The 25,500-nt window shown below is 35.3% G+C and overlaps 1 protein-coding gene across 3 annotated transcripts in view; it reads right to left on the bottom strand.

Annotated features, from left to right (window-relative positions):
- The window catches only part of LOC126760479 (probable protein phosphatase DDB_G0282105), a 109,074-nt gene that overhangs the window by 47,914 nt on the left and 35,660 nt on the right, over positions 1 to 25,500 (bottom strand). For all 3 annotated transcript variants that reach the window (XM_050476126.1, XM_050476124.1, XM_050476125.1), the window contains exon 3: positions 18,954 to 18,986. The gene's annotated coding sequence lies outside the window, so the exon portion shown is untranslated. The remainder of the gene's footprint in view (positions 1 to 18,953; positions 18,987 to 25,500) is intronic.

Here is a 25,500-nt window from a genome sequence, read left to right as displayed (position 1 = left end):
CAAGGTCAAGCCTTACAAGTTAAAAAAGGCCCATGATCCCACACTGAAGCAGCAACAAGTAAGACTTGAAAGAGCGAAGCAGTGCTTCGCTTGGCCGAAAGCGGTCAAATTCCAAACATTGTGTTTTCTGACGAAAAAATTTTTCCAATTGAGCAATTCGTAAACTCTCAAAACGATAGGGGTTACTTAACCGACCGTTTATACGAGAATCTAAGTCATGGGTTGGCCACCAGGTGGCAGCGCACGGCGCAAATAATGGTTTAGGCCGCTGTCACGGCAGATGGGTGATCTCCAATTGTTTTCATCGAGCATGGCGTCAAAGTAAATGCGACATATTATCGGGAAAGTGTTCTGGAGGCTGCTTTGAAGCCGTTAGCAAACAAACATTTCAATCGTAAACCATGGACGTTTCAATAAGACTCAGCACCGTCTCACAAAGCGCGAGTGAACCAAGAATGGCTGAAAAACAACGTTCCGAACTTCATTACGACCACACAATGGCTCTCGAATTCACCAGATGCGAATCCAATGGATGATTCTCTCTGAGCCATTTTGGAGAGCAAGGTACTAAGTAAAAAATACACCAGTCTTGAGATGCTGAAGAAAGCCTTTGTCCGTGAGTGGGCCAAAATACCGGCAAGTCACATTCGGGCAGCTTGCGATTCGTTTTTTGACCGTCTCAAGGCCATAGTTAACGCAAAAGGTGGTCATATCGAGCAAAAGTGAATTGGTTCTGAATTTATGATTATTTTTACACATTTTTTATTTCAAAATAAATAAAAATAATTTTCCAAACCGAATTTATGGTTTTCTAATTGGTTACATTACATCCGAGTGCCCGCCCCTGTATGTCTGATGTTTACAGAAACAGTTATTTTGAATATTTTTTGAAAGCGCTGCGTTTTACGAACTTCCAGCTTTCAGCAGTAAAATTCTTATAGTATTTTTGAGGTGTTAAGCTCTTTAGTTCTACTTGTCTGATAATAAACTGCGCTGAAGCTTTTGAAATGGTCTCTTCAAGGAAACGACTTTGTACGTTTGTAAGTGGTACTTGCAACTTTGCTAGACATTTTATCGAACCTCATTTGATATTTGTGTGAAGCTTTTGGAAGTTATGCATTAAAAAGAAGAGCCCTCAGTATAGAAACCACCTCCAAATGATTTATAAAACTTATGAAAATTTACTTGGTTGTTTGATATTATCTTACGCGGAATGAAAACGAGTTAAAAGGAATTTCGTATCTAGGACAGAACCTGATTAATAGTATAGTATATGTACTCTAAAATTAAATCTAGCTTTTGATTTTTAGATTTTTTTCTTTAGGCCTACCAACATCGACATAACTTAACCTAACGATCTTTCTTCATCCACCCTATCCATTGCATATATTTTGCTGTATTTATTTCTAGTTTCACTTAGATCTTCGCCACAAATTAATAAGCCAGTACTCGCTGTCGTCTGCGGAGCTGGCCCACCAATAAATCTACGATTTAATTGGAATTAATTAATATTCAATATTATTATACCACTTTTCATGCCACATGCAAGCAAAAATGTGACATTTACCGCTAAGGTCTGTGGAGAGTCGCGCGAATATAAACACAGTTAGCAAATATTTATATTTATACGAATTTATATACTCGCTCATAAATACATGTGCTTATGTAAATATTTACAGGCGCGGTACGAGTACGTGCGACCCATGTACACACACAAAATTTGTGTAAACAAATGATAATGCGTTAGTTGTGAGGTAAGTGGTTTATAACGTAATTAATTGAATAAGTATACAAATAAATTCGCTTAATTGGCTAAGTACGAAATTTTACTCAAGTCATTAAGTGGCAAAAACTACCGATCTTAACGACACATTTACGTAGTCGGAAGGAAACAGCTGTTTTCTCCCATAGATTGCATTCGTCTGCAGATTTATTGACTAGCGATCGTGTAAGAGTGGCAGCCATATTGATAGTTTCAAATCAAGTGTGAGGTGGGTGCTTGTAAGGATTTGTGGATATTGGCAGTGATGAAAATTTGATGAGCTCTTGAAATTGTTTGTGATTTTATACACTATATTCGTACAGCATTCACTCTTAATATTGAATAACTAATTTATGATATATGAAAACATATTTCGTTCAATAGGCGAATAATTCAGCCTCCATGATCAAATTACCAAAAAATGAAAGGCGTACTTCCAGTGCGGAGGGTATTTATATATCAATTAGAGATATACATTGTTGGAGTCTGAACGTAAAGACTATTAATGACAAGTAAGGAAGGGCTAAGTTCGGGTGTCACCGAACATTTTATACTCTCGCATGATAAAGTGATAATCGAGATTTCATTATACGTCATTTACATATTTTTCAAATACCGTATTTTTGTAAAGTTTTATTCCGCTATCATCATTGGTTCCTAATGTTTATACAGAGAAGGCATCAGATGGAATTCAAAATAGCGTTATATTGGAAGTAGGCGTGGTTGTGGTTTCACCCAATTTTGTACATATCATCAGGTATATAACATTATATACGAATTTCATTGAAATCGGTGAGTAGTTCCTGAGATATGGTTTTTGGTCCATAAGTGGGCGACGCCACGCCCATTTTCAATTTAAAAAAAAAGCCTGGGTGCAGCTTCCTTCTGCCATTTCTTCCGTAAAATTTAATGTTTCTGACGTTTTCTGTTAGTCGGTTAACGCACTTTTAGTGTATTGGAGGTGGGCGTGGTTATTATCCGATTTCTTCCATTTTTGAACTGTCTATGGAAATGCCTGAAGGAAACAACTCTATAGAGTTTGGTTGACATAGCTATAGTATTTTTCGATATATGTACAAAAAACTTAGTAGGGGGCGGGGCCACGCCCACTTTTCCAAAAAAAATTACGTCCGAATATGCCCCTCCCTAATGCGATGCTTTTGTGTCCAATTTCACTTCAATATCTTTATTTATGGCTTAGTTATGATACTTTATAGGTTTTCGGGTTTCGCCATTTTGTGGGCGTGGCAGTAAGCCGATTTTGCCCATCTTCAAACTTAACCTTTCAATGGAGCCAAGAAATACGTGTACCAAGTTTCATCATGATATCTCAATTTTTACTCAAGTTACAGCTTGCACGGACAGACGGACGGACGGACAGACAGACATCCGGATTTCAACTCTACTCGTCACCCTCATCACTTTGGTATATATAACCCTATATCCAACTCTTTTAGTTTTAGGACTTACAAACAACCGTTATGTGAACAAAACTATAATACTCTCCTTAGCAACTTTGTTGCGAGAGTATAAAAAGTGTTGCTAAGTGTTTCTAGAGTTTCAATTCCACCTTTAAAGGCTAAAATGTGAACAAAACGGTACAATTTCGCCTTGTGAAAATAAGGATAATTCACCGCAACCCTTTTGGAAGTTAAAGTAATCATGGATAAGTTTATCCTCTACACCCTTGATATTTAGAAGGACTTGAGACATCGTATTTAAACCAATAACGATGATTCTTCTCTATCAAAATGCCTTACATTATAGCAACTTTTTGTTGAACATTTTTTTAATAATTTGTATAAAACCATCTAACGGTCAGAAATAACTGACGAGTGAACAAGTGTATACCCTGCCTTACTCAACCTTCTGCTAACTGGTATATTCTGCTATGAGTTCTAGCTCCAAAAGCTTTGGAAATGAAAGAACTTTACAAACTTCCTTATCTTTAAATACAAATCTTTAAAGAATTGTAGCTTCTTACATGCATCGTTAGTAAGTATATAATAAATAAATATATTAGACGACATTGAACGCTTCCTCTTTTCATTTGGGTCAACCACATCAACATGCAATAAATGTGATGCCCACATACCGACGCATGAGGCAACAATTAAAGTTGTGTGTCATACAATACTTGACGAAAAAGTTGCACAAAACAGCTTCCCACTTGTATACTAAAGTTCGTGCATACCATATGTACATAAAAGTTGCTCCCCGAAGACTGCTCTTTGAAACTTAACTTGTCTTCCACTCGATTAAATTTAGGCTCCCACACACAGCAAATATGAGTTAAAATGAAATATGTGTTGCTGCCACACATGCCAACATTAACAAGACATCTATACAACTTAAAGAGTCTGCTTTTGGGATTTTTGGCGGGCGTATGAGTAACCTCCGCACAACACTGCAAATGTTACGTATACGTAGTGGCAGACATAAAATGCTTTGCTTGCTCATTGAAGCAGCGCAGCAAAAGTAAGCAAACAGTTAGCCAATGGCAATGGTAAATAAGTAGAAGAAAAGGAGAAATGAATCCGAAAGAAATTATAATAAAATGGAATGCATGTAGTTCTAGCAAAAGTATAAAAAGGTAGAAAACAATCTTGTCACAAAGTTTATAATGGCATATAAATAAACATAGCAGATATGTGTGAGAGTCTATATATTAAAGTATATTCATACATGTGTGCATTGTCGTGCCTGCAAATATACCTTTGATATACGACGCGTCTTGCAAAACTTTGAACAAATTCAAAGAGTAAAATAGTAAGAATTTGTATTATATAGTATAGTAGTATAGTAGTAAATATATATATATATATATTTCTGGCCTAGACAACACTAAGTGTTGCCAGGTGCAATCTGACATTTCCATTGGAAAGTTTGACATTTTTTAGCATAACATCACTCATAACGTTTTGTCATTTAATCGTGAATTGTTTTATTTACAGGGAATTACAAAATTCATCTCGGCCAAAAAATGGAATTAACTCGTGAACATTTTCGCGCGATCATTTTTCACAAATTTCGACGTGGATTATCACGACAAGAGTGCATCGATGAACTAAAATCTTTGTATGGCTATGAAGCACCATCCTATAGCACTGTGAAAAACTGGTACAACGAATTCAATCGTGGCCGACGCTCGCTCAAAGACGAATTCCGTGAAGGTCGTCCAAAAACAGCCGTTGTGCCAGAAAACATCGATGCCGTACGTGAACTGATAATGCAAGACCGTCATGTAACATACCTTCAGATAGAGGCATGCCTATGCGTTTCTCCCACCAGCATACATTCGATATTGCATGAACACCTGGCCGTAAAAAAGTTCTCGGTTTGTTCTCGTTGGATCCCGCACAATTTGACAATCGCTCAAAAAAAGGCTCGTGTGGATTGGTGTAAAGAAATGCTGAAAAAATACGATCGCGGTGCTTCAAAAGACGTTTATAAGATCGTCACAGGTGACGAATCATGGATCTATGCGTATGAGCCCGAAACAAAACAGCAATCGACCGTGTGGGTCTTCCAAAGACGAGCCAAATCCAACGAAAGTTGTTCGTGGAAGAAGCACTTCGAAGCAAATGGTCGCCTGTTTCTTCGGCAAAACTGGTCATGTGGCGACTGTTCCGCTTGAGCAACGTAGGACGGTCAATTTTGAGTGGTACACCACCATTTGTTTGCCTGAAGTCTTCGGAGAAATTCGAAAAACGAACAAGAGAAGACGAATCATTGTGCACCATGACAATGCGAGCTCTCACACATCGGCTCAAACCAGCGCCTTTTGACCGGCCAAAACGTCGAATTGATGGGTCATCCGCCGTACAGCCCTGACTTGGCACCCAATGACTTCTTTTTATTCCCACACATCAAGAAAATAATGCGCGGTCAACGATTTTCGTCGCCAGAAGATGCTGTTGAAGCATTCAAAAACCATGTTTTGGAGGTGTCTCAATCGGAGTGGAAAAAATGCTTCGAAAATTGGTTTGAGCGCATGCAAAAGTGTATAAATCTTGATGGAGAATATTTTGAAAAACAATAAAACCATTTTCGTTGATAAATATTCCTATTTTCATTATTAGGCCAGAAATATATATAGCAGCCTTCGTATAAGTACATATATATCAGTTGGAGAAGGGTATAATAGATGTCTTCGAGAACCCCAGAGGCATGTTTAAGCCAATAATATTTAATATAAAACAAATTGGATTGTAAACTTTCATACTCAAATATTCGTGAATGATATGATGTACACGTTCAGTTGTTAGTGCCTGCTATCTCGAACAACTTCCTTTTACCTCATTCAAAATTGTTTTTTGAACTTTTTTAATATTTTCGTCGGTAACAACCTCTTTTAGGCGTCCACTGCGTTCACCGTCTTCGGTGCTCATTTCACCCCGTCTGAAGTTAGCCTAACAATACTTGATGATAGATTTTCCTAGTGCATAGCCCGCATAATGTTCATCAAGCCAAGCCTTGGCTACAAAAACATTTTTTCCGTCAAAATGCAAAATTTAAAAGGAAGCGAAATTAATTTTTAACCATTTTTTTATAATAACAAAAGTTGCTTCAAGCAAAATGATAATACATACACACATACATACACGCAGCTTTTGAAGGTTAGGGCTAACTAAAATACATGTAGATTTAATTCTAGTTGCACCATCTATATATCAGTCCGGTGCTGGTTTTATTTCAGGGACTTATATGTAAATTGATATGTTATTTTAATTACTATAGTCCTGGGCTTATAGCTTTATGTTTGACTCATATCGCCTTTGCCGAAACTAATATTTGTGTTTCAATAACAGCAACAAGTTTCCTAATCTTTCAAATCTGGTAACTGCAAAAATTCCACGACACTTAAGCTAGAATATGGAAATGCATTAAGCAGCAGAAAAACCTATTTGAATACTTGAACATTTACGTCAGTTTGCTCTGTGAAGTCATCTCAATAATAACGTGGAAATATTGCATAAGAACGCTCAACTCCCAAATAAGAAGTCATTGTTAATCAGCCAAAGATATTGGTAGCAGTTGAGAAGCATGGACTTGATTTACATCGAATTTTGATGCCCTATTTTGGTTTTATGATAATTTTTGTCACGCTTATACACTACGTTCTCCATCATCAACGACTTCGCATTTGCAAAAACTATCCAGTCACTGGTTGATATGTGGTTAGGAAAAGCAACCTGCATGGCAAATGTCTGTTATAGGCTCTACAGTCGAAGTATTCTTTGTAAAAAATCAATAACTTTTACATGAGGCTGGCTGCAAAAAGCTTCTGTGCCTTAATATGGTTGAGTTCTTATCTATGAACGGTTTTATAAGACACTGTTCTGCTCGTTTTTGTAGACATGCGTAGTTTACTATAGCCGAATTTGACAAAAAAAAACCTTCTTCATATTAAAAATAGTTCTAACAGTTTTCAACTATGCCGCTTTAAGTTGGTTTTTCAACTTTTTTCTTCTGGGAGAAACTTAAAATAGGCCAAAAATATTTTAAAACAAGAAAAAACGTTAACTTCGGCTGCACCGGCTAATATACCCTTCGCAGGTGCATTTCTTTTAGTAACTATGTGTTCAGTTTGTATGGAAGCTATATGCTATAGTAATCCGATCTGAACAATTTCTTCGGAGATTACATTGTTGCCTTAGAAAATAATCTATACCAAATTTCGTGAATATATTTTGTCAAATGTGAAAGTTTTCCATACAAGAACTTGATTCCGATCGTTCAGTTTGTATGGCAGCTATATGTTATAGTAAAGTGTGTTTAAAGAGTTCAAGGTTTAAAATACCGTTTAGGCTTAGAAGTGATCTGTTTTCGAGAAGCAGTTTTCTCTATAGAATTTCTTTTAGAAATACTGCCCAGAGAAAAAAGTAAAGAACAAGACTGAATAAGGTAGAACCTAAATTAATTATAAGGCAGAAAATTTGTTATTTAATATAACCATGCCTTATAATTAATTTATCAACGGTGTGAAATCAATTTTGTAAAAACTGTCGGCACCTCGTACAACATCAAACCGTCCAGTAAGTAGTTGTCATAAGCAATTCATCGACACCGCCGTGAAAGTATACATCCAATTTGAAATTTCAAACACAATTACAAAAAACGCTTAATCTATTGTACATAGTGATGGATATTGATGCCCTCGACAACGGCACAATATTGCCGGCGCATAACTGTTTATCTACATAATGTGACGAAGCGACAGTTTCCGAATAAAACTCAATAAATTTATGGTCATGGCCTCAGCTTGAATTACAAGCCGGCTCGTAAATAAATGCATATGTATATAACCATATATACAAGCATGTTGTATACATATATAAATTGAAAAAAATTGTGCGAAGAAAAATGTCCGTATGTAACGGTCAATTAATTGAAATACGAGTGGCAGTAATTCGTTGGAACAATTGAAAGTCAGGAGTAATAAAAGTAAATTAAAATAAATGAATATAAAATAAAAAATTGAATAAAATAAAAAATTGAATAAAACTAAACTGAAATAAAACAAGAAAAAACGTTAACTTCGGCTGCACCGAAGCTAATATACCCTGCACAGGTGCATTTCTTTTAGTAACTATGTGTTCAGTTTATATGGCAGCTATATGCTATAGTTAGCCGATCTGAACAATTTCTTCGGGGATTACATTTTTGGCTTAGAAAATAATCTATACCAAATTTCGTGAATATATCTTGTCAAATGCAAAAGTTTTCCATACAAGAACTTGATTCCGATCCTACAGTTTGTATGGTAGGTATATAGAATAGTTAGCCGATCTGAACAATTTTTTCGGAGATTACGTTGTAGGCTTAGAAAATAACATATACCAAATTTCGTGAATATATCTTGTCAAATGTGAAAGTTTTCCATACAAGAACTTGATTCCGATCGTTCAGTTTATATGGCAGCTATATGTTATAGTAAACCGATCTGAACAATTTTTTCGGAGATTACGTTGTAGGCTTAGAAAATAATCTATACCAAATTTCGTGAATATATCTTGTCAAATGCAAAAGTTTTCCATACAAGAACTTGATTCCGATCGTTCGGTTTGTATGGCAGCTATATGTTATAGTGGTCCGATATCAGCAGTTCCGACAAATGAGCAGCTTCTTGAAAAGAAAATGACGTTGGCAAAATTTCAAAACGATGTCTTAAAAACTGAGGGACTAGTTCGTATATATACAGACAGACGGACATGGCTAAATCGACTCAGCTCAACATACTGTTCATTTATATATATACTTTAAAGGGCCTCCGATGCTTCCTGCTGGGTGTTACAAACTTCGTGACAAACTTAATATTCCCTGTTCAGGGTATAATGAAATAAAATATAATAAAAATTATCGTAGTTATTATCATTATCATAAATTTAACAGCAGTCCTTGAAGCCAAACTATCTAATTGAGCTCTTTTATATCACCTTTGTTTCTTGGGTTCACTAAGATTATGATAATTCCTAATGCTAAGTGCTGAATTTGATATATTGTCTACAAATCTTGAAAGCTATTTTTAAGCCAAATGTTTGCGATAATGAAAGTATTAAAATTATTATAAGGCATCTGGTCTTCGTCTCATATTATATGTACATATATAAACCATAGACAGTTGGCTTATGGTTCCAGAATACCTCAATAAAAATCACATTACCTCATTCAAGGTATATTAATGGAAAGATATTGTAAACGTGGTGGATTTTAACTACGTACCTTAGAACATTACTATAGAATTTATGAAAAATAATTAAGACAGGCATACGAACGAATATTTCATCAAGATTTTATCATAAAAAAGAGCTAACCCAAAAGAATTCTTACAGAAAATAATTACATCGGCTTTCAACGAAGTAATCACACGAAATACAATGACTTATTTCTAATGGTCTTGATACAAATTTCGGCTAAGAATATATATCCTAGTATAGGATAACAAATTAGACTGTATCTAATTTATACATACATTCCCTTGTATAGGTATCAAATTCGTACATCGTTTTAGTGTTTCTGTAGACTGAATTTTTCGTGCGTTTTATCTTGCAGATTACACCTACGATTTTATCTAACAGCTATTTTTTTTTTACTGACAGCTATCCACTTTATTAATGCCAACCTGTTAACTCGCAAGAAAAAGATTTACGAAAAAAATTGGTTATATTAAAATTATTACTCTGTAGACAGGTTTCAAATCATCTCATAACACTTCTACGCCTACTTGAAGCCTTGTGTTTTCAGCTGTGCAAGCTTTGGTAAATTATCTAAAGAAACGCAGTAGCAATCATGTTGCTAGATACTCACAAACTTCACAAAGTAAAAAGTGAATTCAGTTGCCTTTAACCACTTGATTAAAGGTGATGTAAAAATAAATTTTTTGGCACCTGTCAGCTAGCATCAAAAATCATCATGTCGACACTGTCGGCGATGACAGCTCATCAGCAATGTGAAAGTAAATCCGCAATGAAAGCAGCACATTAAATATTCAACCAAAATTGTGTAGAAATTACAAATTAATGTTGCCAGACAACAACATTTTTGCTTAAAATATGATTTAACGGTTTTCAGCAGCTGTTGTGTAAGCTGCAGTGCAGAGAGAATTGTGTGAAAAGTCGGCAAAATTCTGCACTTATAGTTAAATCCAACGCCTGTTAGCAGTACTTCAAAGAGTTTTCGAAAAAATAGTAATTTCGACAGTTTGACAGGAGAACGGAAAAAATTGGTAAGTATTAACCAAGGCACAGAATGTTCGTAAACATCACTATATCTTTCTAGTTAGAAAAGCAATAGTGTTTGCAATTAGTTCAACTGATTTGCCTTCCAAAAGCGGTGACCGACCCTTAATGCGCGGATTAAGAAAAGAATATGTTTTTTTTTTTTAATATTGAGTTTCAATGTTTGGAAATTAGCATTATGTCAGTAAAAATACCTATCTAGTAGTTCGATGTGGAAGTGAAACTACCTTATTTTTAACTAGAAATTGAAAGCATGAATTTGGACGGTTTTTGGTTGCAAGAGGACCGCGGACTATACCAAATTTCCATGAAAAAACTTTCTAAATTCAGTTATGTATAAAATCGCCTAGACGAAAAAGTAGAATCTCAACCGAAGTATTGTAATATCTTTCAATAGAGTTACCGCATTCCCATTCCTCCTCCTTCCACTGCATTGCTGAAAACTCGGATTCCTGCCTCACAGCGACTACTCGTGGCTCCCTTTTCTCTGAGCACATACCGACGAGGCACATATCTCTCGATGGGGAGGAGTCGCTGGAGAAAAAAGCGCAGTAATCATTTTCACGGGTTAGTCGAAGCTGGAAGCGAATGTCGGCGGGGGTGTTTTCCGCGAGAAGCTGTCCGCCAATCTTGGCCTTAGGCTACCGGACTACTTTATCGTTTTTAAGGCAGAAATGGCTGCAGTAAACGTACTGCTGCAAAGTGCAGCTTTTTTCAGGGATGTGAGCATTCACTCTGAAAGCAGAGCGGCGATACTAGCTCTGAGCTCGCACACTGTGCGCCAAAAATTAGTCAATAGTATCTGTGCTCACCAAAAATTACATCAAATTATTTTCATTAGAATTGCCAGAGCGGCACCTTTTGCATTAGAGTAGAACGCAGGAGATCTACTTAACTACTTGCTTTGCAAAGTTCATTTTGTCGCAGACATAGAGGTTCTTACTGGATATTTTTCAGTAGATATTCATGAGGTAAAGCTAAAAATCTTGTCGGTCGTAAGTTTTCAAAGTTGTATGGTAGAAGCAACCAGGATCGGCGTTCGATCTCATAACCTAACGTAACACAAACTGCATAATTTAAATAAATGCTTGCTTCAAGAAAAACTCACGCTGATGAAAACCTCGTTTAGTAGGCAGACTGTTTTTTAATGTAGTCTGATTTACAAAACCCGAACTCGCCTGGATTTTCAGCCGTCTAAGGAGTATGCAGGGTATGATTTCCTCCACTGCAAAAGCTTTAGACTTTATCGGGCTCCTAAACAGAATAGTTGCCATTTCACTGACGCTATCACTGTTCTTCTACTTCTCTAAGAAGTTGAATTTGTTTGTCACCGAAACCTGCAGGCAGTTACGGTTGAGAGATATACTGAGCCACCACATATGAAAGAAACCTGAGCTAAAACTGCTAAAACAAACAGCTCGAGCTTGAAGCAAGCGTGGATTATTGAAAAGCAAATTATACTATTTGCTTATCAAAAAATTTAAAGCATTTTTGAAATACGCTCGCTCATTACACCACTAGCATTCAAGCCTCTAACGCCTACGTGGCGCATCCGTGCCAGTCTAATGACTTACAAGCCGAACCAAGCCAGTTGGCTTTACGAGTATTTCCGTTTCATTCATCTCCCCGAAATAACGTGGCTGTGTTGAATTTGGGTGGGACTACAATTGCAAAATGCCTACGAATTAAATTAATTTCCGTTTGGCAATTTTTAGCAAAAGCATTTTCACGCTGGACTGCGTCTCAATCGTTAGTTAAGTGGGCGGTCAATTGTATAGAGATTTAAACGATTTCAACGCTAAACGGAAACATTATTTATTTGAACAATTAACAATTTATTAGCGGTTTAGAAGACTGCAAATTGTTCACTTTTTAATGCTATTTTTACTCTTTTCAATTTTTGTCGTGTTTTTCACTCTCCGCTCTTCTGACTTTTCTTTCTCTTCCCTTTTGCCATAGTAATGCGCTATAAAGGGATTAAGCACAAAAGTATTAAATGAAAAGAAGAAATTAAAAATAAAAACACATTATCTGTGTCGGGCATTTCGGCAATAATGAACATTCAAAGCTTTTCATTAGACATTGAGCGTTCCCACGGTTGCTTCCACTAATTAGCTGAATCGGTACAATACATATTTCGCAATTACTAAGTGTAATGGTTTTTGGAAATTGACTTACATATACATTTATAAGTATGAAGTATGTAAGTTTGTATATATTTATGTATAAATGTATTTATGTCTAAATGCTCTTACAAATTGCAAAATATGTAGTTCAAGCACGTTTTATTTAAAGTTATTGTTCTTGTTGTTGCATTTGTTCATTGCATTAATGGCCACATTTGCGTTAGCTTTGTCCAATTAATTAACACTTCGCAATTCATTTGCCATAATTCGCACAGTAAATATTTGCATTTTGCTGCTATTCCAGCGAAAAGCAAAGCGTTTATGGGTTTTTGGCGAGCAAAGCTGTGTGTAAATCACAAAGTCACTCAATTGCCAAATTTCAGTTAGTTGAAAGGCATTGTGTGTTCGCTGTTTAGACAGTATTGCCATGTATCACATTATTTATTTATGGTCATATGTTTAATGGAATGGAAAAAAATTAATATTTTCAATTAATCTCTGAAGATTAGAGATAAATATCTAAATTAAATTATGTTCTGTTGTCTTTATCGGTAAAATATGTTTTGTGCTCTCACTTTCAAAAATCTGTCAATTTGAGTTCTCTTTCCATTTCATTGGAAATTTCTATTTTTTTCAAACTCTATGCTTGGAAGTTGAGAAAAATTTTAGAAACTTTTAGAATTATTATACAATTAGGTTGATATTTATCAATTTTTCAACTTAAGAACTATCTAAATTTTCATAAATAACTACAAGCAAAAACGTTAATTTCGGTTGCACTGAAGCTAGAAGACTCTTCATAAATAAAAAGTATTCATACAGCAACTTGATTTTGATGGTCCAGTTTGTATGACAGCTATATGTTACTGTGGTCCGATCTGAAAAATCCGTTCGAGGATTATGTCGTTGCCTTGGACAATAGATCACTTACCCTATCTTTATATTTTTTTATAGGGTCTCGACGTTTTCTTACAGCTTTTACAAACTTCGTAGAAAAGTTAATATATTCTGCACAGAGAATAAAATGAAAGCAATATAAGATGAGAGCCGTAATAGTCAGTATAAAGCTGGAGCAATAGAATACGAGAACATTTTACGATGAGAGATATATATATGTTCAATTCACAATCTGTCGTAAAGCATCGTAAAATCGTAAAATTATAAATTTTTACACTTGTTTTTTTATAATTTTACGATTTTACGATGCTTTACGAAACGTTGTGAAATGCTCAATAAATAAAATCAGTATACTTTAAACCGATTTTTGAGAGGTTAATGAAACCTAGCATTGAATGCTTAGGAAAGCTTCTTAACCTTCAAAAGAATCGGTAGTTAAGACAAAAGGCAAAGTTTACGGAATTGACGAAAGGGTGAAATGGAACATACTCTTTTTTTTATCACCGCTGAGAGTACATATGTACATAGTTAATGCCTCACTCTCTGGTGGCGACACACGCCCGCAGAAACGGCCTGACAGATCGAGAAGACTGCAGGAAATGTCTAGAGCAAGGCACCAGGAAAACAATGGAGCATTTCTGCGCACTTTTCGCGCATTGGCAAGATTACGCTGTAAGCATCTGTGGTCCCCACGGTATAATACACTGGAGAAGGTAGTCAAAATTTGCAACGAACGCAGGTATTCTAAAGAATGAGTACTCCTAATGGACTTAGCAACTGAACTCCATCTCTTATCGCAAAAAATTAAAACTGGTATATGCGTGGCTGGTTATACTTATTCACTGGGGGTGTTTTTTACGTGGCGGGTCCCAAACCCAGCGCACAACCCTATGCAGGGGATGTTTCGCCTTCTCACTTTAGCTCGCCTTCAAACGGATGTTCTTAGGCTACCCAGAGGATACTTGGTCAAAGACCGGAAGTAGTGAGCTGCTTGAGCGCGCTGTTGTTAACTCGGCTATAATCGCGTAAGCGGTGTCTACGCCAATTAAGAAGAAGATATGCGTGGCTTATTGACCTACCCGATTAGCCTAACACTAAACAGCTACTTTTATTTCTCGCTTAGATATTGTTGAAGTCAAGTGTGAAAAAAGGACCACTAAAGATATAAATTTTAAAGAGTATGTTCAGACAATGACTCTTTTGTCGCCCAAAGCGGTTTTTAGAAGTGAGAGGACGGCGAGGAAAGACGATAGGAACAGTTCACTGCTACACAATTCTACATTCCTTTTAATTTTAAAATTCCTTGCAATAGCACTCGAAAATAAATATGATTCTAATAAATAAATATGATTTGTTCGTAAATTTCAAATTTGTTTATCTATTTTTTGTATAAACTATGTTATTTTGTATGTAAATATCTATTAAATATTAGTTAATATTTTTATACAACATGTATGTATATGAAGCGGACAAGAATTGGAGAATATTATATTAAAGAAAATTCAGCAATTTGTGGGTAAGATACAGAAAATTGTCGGACTCTTGACATTTGTATGAACGCAATGAGCAACTCCAAAAGAGAAATTTGCCAATTATGAGTGATAAACAAGTCTTGTCTGAATATAGTCAGGGTGTCGGATATCTGTATTGTGAGATATAAGATTTTAAGAGAAAAAATTTTGATATTTTTAAAAACCTTTATATAAGGTTTCCTATATTCAAAAAATATAAAAATCACTAAAATTTCCTATTTCTATTATCTGTACAATTATTTTCTTTTCTCCTGCTAATATATGATTTATCAAACATCTAAAGCTGCCTGGTGTAATGTATAGAGATGTTCACCACTATTTCTTAGGGCCTCTGTTCACGTCGAGTGTCCAACCAGTATATAATTTGAGATATTTTTAATTAGGTCTTTAAGTAGTGAGTGTGAAAATAAAGTAATTTTAAGGGGTTATGCATATACAGTTACAATTTTTAAAAAATCGATTTTTTAATTTTATTTTCTAAATATACATCTGCTTAAGAATACACAAACAAACTTTAAAAATTACAAAATTTTAGTCAAAAATCGATTTTTTTTTTGTTTTAAGAAGCCGCCATTTTGTCAAAAAAATTTTATTTTGCTAATTCCTTGGACTAATTACTAGATTTAACATTATTTTAACGAAATCTGTGTAGTTTTTTTAATTTTAGAAGATCCAGTTCAGAGATATAGTGGTCACCGCAAAACGTGTTTTTTGAGTGGAGCTCCCGGAGATCAGCTGTAGTTCCTTTCGAAATAAATATTTTTTCTAATACTAACTCTTAAAATATATATAATATAAATAAATAAATTTAAAAGTTTTCTCAGAAAAAATTCTGGATAATTCGCTTCTTTCGGCCTTCTAACTGTATTTAAACCCTTATAAAGCCTATTAGTACCTAGTCAATGTTAAAGCTCAGAGCTTACTTTTGCTAAGAGAAAAGTTTTCATAAAATTGTCCACTCACTCGGAGTCTACTTGAAGTTTTTACGGCTCCGTTGTCAATAAATTTAAGCAGCAGCTCAACCAAATTATAGGTTTTAGTAAAACGAAGTGGCCACAATATATTTTATTAATACATTAATAAAGTGGCAGAACTAGCAATCTGGTTAAAATCTTCGAAAATTAATGCTGTCATAAATCATTAATTGTGAAATGCCAATAATAATATAAACAAATTACAGAATTACACTAGCAATAAAAAATGCATTATTTTTAGCACTTAAGTATGTAGAAAAGTAACCATATACATATATGTATGTATATGTACTTTTTGACATATACATATGACACATATGTAAGTGCTTATGTACTGCAAGCCAGAAATCCACTATCTTCCGTAAAAAGAACTGAGGTAAAGTAAAAGTCAAGTAAAGGCGTGGGTGTTTGTGTGCCATAAATTCTCTAATGGCTATAATAAATTATAATTAACAACATTTGACAAGTGTGAAACATAAAAGTAAGCATTTCAATTAGTCATAATTGTCAGCGTCATAAAGCCAACTTAAGTATCGTAAAACAAATGGGTGCATTTGTTCTGACTTTGCACTTCGCTCACACTCACACGCTTTCTGAATGTGCATTAGGGTGTACGTTTTTGTGCCAAGTTGTTTATTTTTTCGCAAACAGTCGCTTAAAATTCAAATTTTGTCCTAAACAAAGAAGTATAGGTAAGCATTTTATTTTCTTTTTTAATTTAAATTTAATATTTAACTTTTTCCATATAATTAACTTGGGATTTTCGATCCTTTGCAATAAATTATTTATCTACAAAGAAAATATAGCTACAACTTTCAAAACATAATATTCTAATACAAAATTTTCCGCTCTACAATGAAGATCATATTGATTTTTTTCATCAAAATTTGCTTCAAAAGTTATACGCAGTTTAAATTATGAATCATATGCATTCATATATTGGTGCAACATGTCGTATGAGCAACACAGTATGCCTAAATACTTGGTATATTCGTTGAATAAATTTCATTTTAATGATTTTTTTTTAATCAATGAGACTCTTTCAAAGTTGTAGATTTACTTGTCTGTTGCAAAATATAAAAATAATTATAATTTAGGCCGATTTTAAACTGAAAACAAAAAGCTTGTTTGCGTTGGATCCTTATTTTTAGGGAAAAAACCACCATTTTGGAAAATAGAAAAATAAAATTATAATGAAACTCGAAGAAATTGGAATACAACGGAATACAGAACTCATTACGACATGACAAAATAAATTACGTGAAACATAATAATAGTTATAATTCATAATAAATACAACTAAAAAATTCTGCAAACGATTTTAATTCAGATATATAGTACATAAAAAATTTTAGCTAAAACTCATACTTATAGATTACGTGAAACCTAACCTCAATTTTATAATTGCTCTAAAGAACTGCAACCGCAACCACAGGCACTTAGAAGAGTAATTTAAGTACTTGACAGTTTCGTAAGCAAACAAAATATATATAATAAATAAAATAAAATAATATATAATACTTTCTGATACTATATATGATTATACAGTAAAATCTTTGCATTTTTAATTTTAAATTTCTAACGAAAACTACTCAGATTTTCATCGCCTTTACGTTTTTCGGGCAATACAAAAGAGAGTTTTAATAGAAATCTGGTTTACACAGAAAGAAGAAGTACTAATTATTCGGAAATGAAGCAATCATTATTCCGCTTTCTGTTTTTGGTTTCACCAAAGACTTGCGAAGACTCGCAACCCGGAAGTAACGAATTTAGTGAATAATCTAATTATCTCAGCCTAATGATTAGATTATGTAAGGTTAGGTTAGATGGCTGATTAAAGATTGCACGTGGACTGCTATATATAATGGCCAAGCTTCCGCGAAACCCAACAATCTAGTAGTAGGACACAAGAGGATATGGGAGCACCGACCCGCTTTCTTGCTAGTTCATCAGCTTTACAAATTCCTGCTAAAGTTTGAAGCTGCAGTGGATAGAGAGTTCCTGACAGTAAACCCCTCCTCCAAGCTTTGACACATCCGTAAAGGAGTTCACTACCTCTCTTCTCCAACGGCTTCTTCCCGCCCACAACTCTCTCGGCTCTCTATTCGGCTTCTATGAAGCTTCATATCCAGAATGATATGATATTTCACTGCATTCAACGGTTGTAGACGGATGTTTCCCATTTTTGTTAACGTTGCCACCGGGATCTTGTATCTTCTAGTAAATAACTCGACATTTCGTCAAGCACGTGAGTTTTCCCATTCCGTTTCAATCAGTCTGTCGCACAGAAAACTGAAAATGAGGTGTTTGAGATTTGATTCAACACCAAGACCGTCTAAAGCAGTTACAAATGCTTCCGGTAGAACGTTATTGAAAAATTCCTCAATATCAACAAGGGTCCCAACAGTGAATTCCTTAACGCTAATGGCTTCCTCAGGCCATGACACGATAATCCTGTCCTCCTGATAAATATCCCTCAGAATGCGCCTCCTTATGTACCATGCGGCTAAACCGATCTACTTGAAATTTCCCCACAAACCTCTTGGATTTATTTATCAGAAATAAAGTTTTTTGATAAAAATTTTAGATTTTTAAGCCACTCTTAAATGTTTACTGCCATTTTATCAAAACTCAATATTAGTTCTCAAATCAATATTTGTATTCAACAATAGTAGTAACAGTTACTTTTCGGATTTTAGATAATTTTAAGCGGAAAAATCAAGCTCACTGCCAAAATTGGAGAACAATATCCGAAAAACGTCTTTTTCTGGCTTACAAATAGATTTAACCCTTTATATAATGTTTAAGAGCATGTGCGTCTATTTCTGGAATATGTTGTTTGTATACTAATAAAATTGAATACATGAAACGTGCACATATGTATTATATAAGTATATTAAAAAATTTAACTTAAGACTTACCAGGTTTAAAACCAGTTATATTGATAGCTGAATCTGAAAGATAAGAATGTTGTTAATCAAATTCTATAACGAGTACACATTAGTATAGTCTAATGTATAACTAAATTACATAATCTAATACCCATTGATAACTTATACTATAACAGATTGCTTAGCCTACATTACTTTCATGTTTCACTGGTAAACTCAAATGTCTTCTATAGATCCGAGTCTCCAACATAACACTTTGCAGTTATCTTTTATTAGATATGAAATCTAAACAAAGGTGCCACGAAAGCTTTCTAATGGCAAAAATATTTGGAGTCTCCCGAGCCTTTGTTTTCGGAAGTCGTGACATAAATATTTTGAACTTTTTCGCAACATTTTTCAACAGAAAATTTGGTCAACACTGGAAGGCGTTCCCTGAGCTTTTGTTTTCGTCGTGACATAAATATTTTGAACTTTTTGTTTTTGTTTTTCAAAATAAAGTTTGGTGAACACTCAAAGTTGTCTCCTGAGCTTTTGTTTTTGGAAGTTGCAGGAGTATAAAATGTTCGATTACACCTCAACTGCCTTATTTGCAAAACATTTGGTTATACACATAGTACAGCAGACTCCATTCAATTAATATAAAAGCTTCCATCCGAAGAGCTTTTTCCAAAAAAAATATAATCAAATTTTTTTATGTTGACTGATTTAATAGTCTTATGACAAGACGTTGAGGTTCGTTTTTGATTAACACAACAATATAAAAGATATCACCAAACCAAAAAATATGAAAGCTCCATTAGTCGAAAGCTTTTGCAGTTACATATATATATCATAACAATACTTGTATGTATGGTATTCAGGTCTAGAAATTCCTAACAAATGAAATGTATACAAAATATATAAATATGTATAGTTTCCCATAACGTAACGGTATATATATAAATTGTACTTACATGTACATATGTAGTACGTTACAAAGTCAGAGGTTACTGGTTATATTGCCAAGGTTTGAAGCCAGTAGCAGCAGGTAGCAGCAACAGGCAATATGTAAGCCGCCGAGAAATATGTTGCAACTGCGCAGCTAAAAATGGAATTTCCCTTTTCCATTTCCCATTTTTTGTTTATTTAATTTTTTGCACTTGCCGCTTGTGGCGTGTAATTTGTACCGACTGACTTTATACTCCATATGTATTTTTGTATGTATGTATGCGCAAGTATTAATAATAAAGTTTACTTGACTGCGATATATTTTGTTTTTCTTATTGTTGTAGTTTTCCTACTGTTTGGGAATTGCCATAATAATTTATTGTTATGTGCCATTAACACGCGTTATTTTATGTGTTGCGTTTGTGTGTGTCAGTAGTCACGTTGCTACGCACGTTAGCTTTATGGATTTATTTACGCATTTCTGCTGTGTTTGCTGTTAAAATTTTTGCAAATGCCAAGAACAATTGGCAAATTATATAAACCGAGAATTTTGTGGCACAAAGAAATAAAAGAAACAGAGAACAATAACAAATACTCTTGACAAAAAAAAAACTTTCCATACAAGTATTCGATTTTGTACGGTCAGATCGGTTTGTATGGCAGCTATATGCTATAGAGGTCCGATCTGAACGATTTCTTCAAAGATTGTACCGTTGCCTTGGAAAATAATCCATACCAAATTTCCTGAAGACATCTTGTCAAAAAAAAAAATTCATACAAATACTTGATTTTGATTATTCAGTTTATATGGTAGCTATATGCTATAGTGCTTCGATCTGAACAATTTCATCGGAGAATATACCGTTGGTTTGGGCAATAATTTACGTCAAACTGCGTGAAAATATCTCTTCAAATAAAAAAGTTTTTCATATAAGAACTAGATTTCGATCGTTTAGTATATATGACTGCTATATGCTATAGTGGTCTGATCTAACCAATTTCTTTGCAGATTGTAATATTGCCTAGTACAACAATCCGTGTCAAATTTTTTGAAGATATCTCGTCAAATAAAAGATGAATGAATTTGATTGTTCAGTTTGTATGCCAGCTATATACGATATCGCCAGTTCCGACAAATGAGCAGCTTCTTGAGAAGAGAGGGCTGTGTGCAAAATTTCAGATCAATATCTATAACCGAGGGACTAGTATCCGCATATGCAGACAGACATGGCTAAATCGATTAAAGTAATAGTTTATATATAGCTTGTTCTTCTGGCAGCTCTGATGTTTCATTCTGTTTGCTTCAAGCTTCATGCCAAACTTAATACACCCTATTCAGGGTATAAGAACTTGCGCCAACACTACACAGCAATATTTATTTGATATGCGTAGCAACAACAACTCGGTGTTAAAGATGAAATATCTAAATTCAAAGTTTTTTTTGTTGTGGTGCATGGCAAAATTTACCGTAGATGGCTGTCTTGTGCAGAAAAAACACATAAATAATTGCCGATGAGCTCTGCCAGGCGTTGAGTGGAAATTCGTGTATTTTAATCTCAAACGTCCGGTAACATTCTGTGCGCAACGCACTTGCGTGTCAGCTTGTAAATTTGCCATAAATTATTACGCTGCTGTTGAATTTGCAATTTGGGCACTTTTAATTTATTCTGCTGGGTATTGTTGTGGAACGCTTATAAGATATCGTTTTTGTTGTTGCACTCTACGGATTTGCCAACTGCATTACTTGTTGCTGTTTATTGAGTTGGAATCGTAATCGTTATCGATTAACACGGTTCACTGGTTGCCAGCCCAAATGGATGCGTGGCAAATTAATGACTTCAAGTTTAATATTTATGTATTATACTATATATGTACATATGCATATGTGTATTTGTGAATATGAGCATGCATGCCACTAGTGAATACAGGGTTGCAATACTGAAAATATCCGACCGCAGCATCCGACGCATATTGAAAAATGAGCTCAAGGTCAAGCCTTACAAGTTCCAAAAGGCCCATGATCTCACACCGAAGCAGCAACAAGTAAGACTTGAGAGAGCGAAGCAGTCGCTTCGCTTGGCCGAAAGCGGTCAAATTCCGCACATTGTGTTTTCTGACGAAAAAATTTTTGCAATTGAGTAATTCGTCAACTCTCAAAACGATAGGGTTCACTTGACCGACCGACGTTCATACGAGAATCTAAGTCAGCGGTTTGGGGCCGCTGTCACCGCAGATGGGCGCTCTCCAATTGTTTTCATCGAGCCTGGCGTCAAAGTAAATGCGACATATTATCGGAAAAGTAATCTGGAGACTGCTTTGAAGCCGTGGCCAAACAAACATTTCGGTCGCAAACCATGGACGTTTCAACAAGACTCAGCACCGTCTCACAAAGCGCGAGTGAACCAAGAATGGCTGAAAAACAACGTTCCGAACTTCATTACGAACACACAATGGCTCTTGAATTCACCAGATGCGAATCCAATGGATTATTCTCTCTGTGCCATTTTGGAGAGCAAGGTCCGAAGTAAAAAATGCACCAGTCTCAAGATGCTGAAGAAAGCCGATGTCCGTGATTGGGCCAGAATACCGGCAAGTCACATTCGGGCAGCTTGCGATTCGTTATTTGGCCGTCTCAAGGCCATAGTTAAAGCAAAAGATGGTCATATCGAGCAAAAGTGAATTGGTCCTGAATTTATGATTATTTTCACACATTTTGTATCTTAAAATAAAAAAAAAATAATTTTCGAAACCGAATTTATGACTTTTTTAATTGGTTACACTTCGAGTGCCGGAACCGGTATTAATGTTTGCTTTTTTTGTAAATGATTTTGGTCCGATTACGCTCATCTGCAAACTTGTACTTTTTTTTACCAAGGAATGCGCATACCGGCTTTCATCGAGATATCTCAGTGTTTGCTCAAGTTACAGCTTGTACGGACGTACGGACAGATAAATAGTCATCTGGATTTCAACTCGTCTCGTCATCCTGATCATATTTATATACATAACCTTATATCTATATCGATTAGTTTAGGGGTACATATAACCGTTAGGCGAACAAAAATATTACACCCAGTAACCTGTTGCAAAAGTATAATCAAAGCTATAATCATAACTTTTCTCCATCTTTCTTGCAAAGCTCGAATACCATTACGGTAATACTTTTCATCTTGTGATGCAAGTATAAAGCCATTTCTCGATTCGTTTGACAATAATCGGACGGTGCAATGTCTGGAAAATGGGTAGGTGGCGTAGGACTTCTCTTTTAAGCGTTTCCAGGTAGCTTTTAGCGGCTTTGGCAACGTGAGGCTGAGCGTTGTCATGCAGCATAATCCTTTTTTCGTATCTCTCCTGGTATTAAGCTCATAAAGAACCCAAGTTCTTTGTTTCTGAATCATCCCCATCGCATGTAGTCGCTTTGTAATGGTTTGGCGGTTTACCCCAATGCTGAAGCAAGCTCTGTTTGCGTTTCACAGGGATCCTCACCGGACAACGTGTCACCGTCATGGCGCCGTTAGAAAATAAAAAATGAGCCTTATACAAGGCACTTTCCAAAGTAAACAGGACTTTTTGAATCTAGCGCACCCTGTTGGTGCCATCTATATGTCGACTAGTGCCTTACATAAAATCTGCTATCTTTATCGATTGTCCAGTGAAAATTTCATGACATTTCATTGATTGGTAGTGAAGTTATTGCGTTTTAAGTGTCAGTATGTTTGTGTTATCGATGCGAAAATGAGCTTCGAACAAAGAGCCAACATTAAATTTTATTTTAAAATTGATAAAATCCGTTTACCGAAACATTTCAATTGATGAAATAAATTTATGGCGATGATTGCCTATCCCGTAGCAGAGTGCACGAGCGGTTTCAACGTTTTCAAAGTGGTCGTGTGGACATAAATGACGATCAACATGTGGGCCAATCAAAATCCGTGATCACCGGAAATTCCATCGAAACTGTGCGTGAATTCAACAAAAATCAGCCAAAATCATAATTGAAATTCATGGAAATGGAATTGAACATCTCCAAAACATCGATTTATCGCATTTTGACCGAACATTTGGGCTTACGAAAGGTGTGTGCACGGTTTGTTGCGCACAAATTGACTGACGATCAAAAATTGCTCAGAATCCAACATTCGAAGGACGATTATTTGACCAAATTTCACTTAGTAACCATTAACCGCTCCTCGTCTTCACCTGATATGGCACCGTGCGACTTCTTACTTTTCGGAAAAATGCATTTGCCTATGAAAGGAAAGCGTTACGCAGACGTAGAGGTCATTCAAAAGGCTTGCACCGGCATACTGGCGGCCATACCGGCCAAGGAGCTAAAACACTCGTGCGACATGCTTTTGGACCAAGCAAAAACCTGTATTGAAGCAGAAGGAGACTATTTTGAAAAACATATATTGATTTTGCCGAAAAACCATTTTTTCTGTTTTTCTTTTAAAGTCCTGTTTACTTTGGAACGCATCCTGTACATAATATATGGGCTTGAGCTTAAGAAGTTGAAAAGAATCGTGTGATTCTATGAAAACAACAAAAATTTTCTTCCTCAGAGTAACATACAAATATAACGTAATTATTCACGTTTCTGTATGTGCATTTATATATCTATAAATATACATATATGTATGTATGTAATCAAGTTGCGAATTTGTAACAGTTCGCGGACTTTCTCATTACAACTTCATCGAAACTTGAAACATAAGAACAAAGAAACATTTGTTACCATATATACTAGTATGTAAGCATATTTCAGTGAGCACAGCTGTTTTCATGTAAAACACAAATGAACAGACCAACACACCCACCACCACACATTTGTTGCCACACGCTGTTATATGCCAACTTTCAGCACACACCCACTTCCCCAACATTGCCACACCACGCTAAAGAGTCAACTTGGCGCTAAAAAGAATTAGGTGAATTAAATTAAGAAATGTGTATTATTATTTGTTATTGTTTACAACACCGGCAACGAACGCTTTGGCGCCCCAATGTCCTCAAGTAAATACAAGCATACACACGTAACTAATTTAGTGCCGCCAAAACTAATTTTTCAAATAGTGAGCGGAAATAGACTAACGGCATGTAAAATTTGCACAACCCACAGCTAAAATGTGCTTATATATATGTATATGTAAATATATATGTAAATATATTTGTATGTATGTTAATATTAATACATATAGACGCTTGCACATATATATTTCCACTCTATCAAAAGCACTTTGTATAAATTAGTAAATACTTTTCGCACTACTTAGAAGGGTTAAGTAGTGGAAGAAAAGAAAATAATAGCTTTACCGTTAGTAAGTAGATTCATACATTAAATAATGAGAAAACCAACAGCTGAAAGTAGGTAAAAAACGAAACAGCAATAAAATGTATGATAGAAGCAGAAGTGCCACTCTGGCTGGCAGCCAGCATATTTTTTGCATATTTTTTTACGACTTCTATTCGGTAGGACAATGGCGTCAAACAAATAGGGACTTGAAAGAAAGAAAACAAGCAGCTTTGCAAAAACCTGTGCACATAAATCTTCTTAATGAAAATACGCAGCGAAAACTCTGGCAACGCAGTTGCGTGGGTGTATAGGAAGGTCCGTATGAGATTTTGTAGTAAGCTAAACTTATTTTATAAA

Source organism: Bactrocera neohumeralis, chromosome 5, assembly GCF_024586455.1.
Source record: "Bactrocera neohumeralis isolate Rockhampton chromosome 5, APGP_CSIRO_Bneo_wtdbg2-racon-allhic-juicebox.fasta_v2, whole genome shotgun sequence".
Lineage (NCBI taxonomy): Eukaryota > Metazoa > Arthropoda > Insecta > Diptera > Tephritidae > Bactrocera > Bactrocera neohumeralis.
Note: the sequence above shows the minus strand (reverse complement) of the source record. Positions and strands in the feature narration are given on the sequence as shown.